We start from the raw sequence: 3,113 nt of genomic DNA, 5'->3' as shown, positions 1-3,113 counted from the left end.
TCACTTGTCTCTCAAATACATCATTACAGTTGTTGGTTTGCTACGCTGCTGATCCATACTGACTAATTTAAACACAGAATGGTGTGTTTAAAATGAGTACCATAACCATTGTTGAGCAAATATTCCTTTACAGTGAGCTTTCTTTACATAAGGAAAAAAGTGCCTACAAAACATTAGGAACACCTGCTCTTTCCGTGACCGTCTGACCGGGTGAATCCAGGTGAAAGCTATGCTTCTTTATTGATGTTACTTGTTTAATCCACTTCAATCAGTGTAGATGAAGGGGAGGAGACCGGTTAAATAAGGATTTTTAAGCCTTGAGATGGATTGTGTTTGCGCGCCATTCAGAGGGTGAATGGGCAAGACAAAATTAAAATGCCAAGAACTGCAACTCTGCTGGGTTTTTCACACTCAACAGTTTCTCGTGTGTATCAAGAATATTCCACCACCCAAAGGACATCCAACTAACTTGACAACTGTGGGAAGCATTGGAGTCAACATGGGCAAGCATCCATGTGGAACGCTTTCAACACCTTAGAGTCCATGCCCTGACGAATTGAGGCAGTTCTAAGGGCGAAAGGGGGTGCAAAGCAATACTAGGAAGGTGCTTTGGGGTATTTTCCAAATATGCTTTGGAAAGGCTTTATCTATACAATTTTAGCATATGAAGAAAACAACACTGATGGAATCTTTGAAATACTATGTTTTCTTTCATTGAGTGTTACACTAATCTAGTGGAGAAACTGTAGTGTTCTATGGCCATCTTCACTAGAAAGGCAACGTCCCCATAGTAACATAGCTTCCTGTCCTTGTCTCCTTTCCTTCATGAGCGCTGATACTGAAAGAACTTGATAGGTGACTTTAAAAAGATCTAACCCTATGTTTGTGGCCATGATTCGCAAAGGGGCAAGGAAAACAAAGTCCTTGGCGAGAATTCAGACCTACACATTAATTGGAATACACTAATAAAATGTTACGTAATCCTGTTCCCTAGTAGTGCTTGGTGTGTTGAGCGAAGTACCATGTTCATTATTAGTGAGAGGAGGTATGTGTCAGGGCAGTGTTACCGAGGGGTTAGTGAACTCGGATAGGTTCAAAGCACCACTGGGCACAGAGCTTGTTTTCAGCCCAGTGAGACATTTTGCCCTCCTTTGCTACAGGGAGAGACGCATCCTGTAGTTAAAACAGACATTTTTACAACAGTGACTACCAATACATGCTGGACCAGAGTTGACACTACCCCATAGCAGGTCAAAATGTTGTCCCAAATGGCACCCTATTCTCTATATAGTGTATTACTGTTGACATGGGCATATAGGGCTCTGGTCAAAAGTAGTGCAATAGGGACATAGGGTGCCGTTTGGGACAGTGATCTCTTTGCTAGCCTAGTAGCCATAGTACCTGTATAGTACTAAGGGGATTGTTTTGAAGGTGCAGTTGAAATGAATTGCTTTCAGAGTTTCAGAAAGTGTAATGACTGTCATTGATTTCCTTATGAGGACCATCTGGTAGAGCAGGAATGACCACCAGTTGCCAATCTCTGATATAGGCCCATCTGGAGAAAATCATCTGCAATCATCTTCTCATAAACCATACATCACATTCACTCCAGACAGACATGGTGCCATGAAATTTGGTATGTAAACCATATGTAAATGTCCTTAAAAGCTGTGTGAATATAAAGTCACTGCGGCCTTAGATGGCGGCACTATAGATGTCATTGGCATCAGTGGATACTAGAGCAATAACTTGATCAAGCAGTTTGTCTCATGCAAATGAATGCAAAAATATATATATATATATATATATATACACACAGTGTATTCAGAACCCTTGACTTTTTCCACATTTTTTTACTGTACAGCCTTATTCTAAAATGGATTAAATTGTGTGTGTGTCCCCCGAATCATTCTACACACAATACCCCATAATGACAAAGCAAAAACAGGTTTTTATTTTGGTGCAAATTTACACCGGATATTTATTTTGGAAAATGAGAATGGAATTCCTGCTGCTTGCGCATTCAGCCGATCTATATAGATAGATAAACTCAATACATTAAGTAATGGTTTTAGGAATGATTACCTAGACTAAACTTCACGTGTCATCCTTGTGGTATTCAAAGATTAACATGGTAATACTTTCACTAATTGTCATGTAGGAACAGAATGGTTGCTTATCTGTGTTTTATTGTTCATTGCTACTCACAGGTATAGTTTCTTTGTGATGTCTGGAACTCAGACCATATATATCCTGCCACCCACTGGACATATAGGAAAGTGCATTTACTCATCATCAGGGTCACCTCAGGACCTAGTTCGGGAAACGTTAATCTAGGGACCCCAAGCGGTGCACGTTTTGCCCTAGCACTACACAGCTGATTTAAATAATCAAAGAGTGATGAGTTCATTATTTAAATCAGCTGTGCAGTGCTCGGGCAAAAAACTAAAAGTGCACCCCTTGGGAAACAGATATTGTACCGTCACTTACACTAACACCATATACAATACATAATGTAGCTTCTCTGTTATTTCAAGTGCTATGAATAGCCTAAGTAAATAAATCAGGAGTTTTCTTTGGTTAAAAAAAACAAACTACTGAACATACAGAAGAGGGGATGGAGATATTCAGAAGGGAAGAGGTATAGAGTAAGCAATAGTAAAATAGGGTTTGAAAAAATGATCTTCCTGAATCCTAAGCAGTGGCGTAAAGTACTTTAGCACTTGAATGTATTTTTACTTAAGTATCTGTACTTTAATATTTATTTTTGACTACTTTTACTTCACTACATTCCTAAAGAAAATTTACTTTTTACTCTTATTTTCCTTGCCACCCAAAAGTACTTACATTTCGAATTCTTAGCAGAACAGGAACATGGTCCATTCACGCACTTATCAAGACAACATCCTTGGTTATCCCTACTGCCTCTGATCTGGCAGACTCACTAAACACATATGCTTTGTTTGTAAATGATGTTGGAGTGTGCCCCTGGCTATCCAGGGTTCTGTCATACTATCCAGGTCTGTGCCCAAACAATTCGAGCTTCTACTTTTAAAAATCCAACTTACCAGTAACAAGTCTCTCACCATTGCCGCTTGTTATAGACCCGCTTC

The sequence above is a fragment of the Salmo salar genome, chromosome 09, assembly GCF_965601325.2.
Source record: "Salmo salar chromosome 09, fSalSal1, whole genome shotgun sequence".
NCBI lineage: Eukaryota > Metazoa > Chordata > Actinopteri > Salmoniformes > Salmonidae > Salmo > Salmo salar.
The sequence above is the reverse complement of the archived record's forward strand: the minus strand, read 5'-3'. Positions refer to the sequence as shown.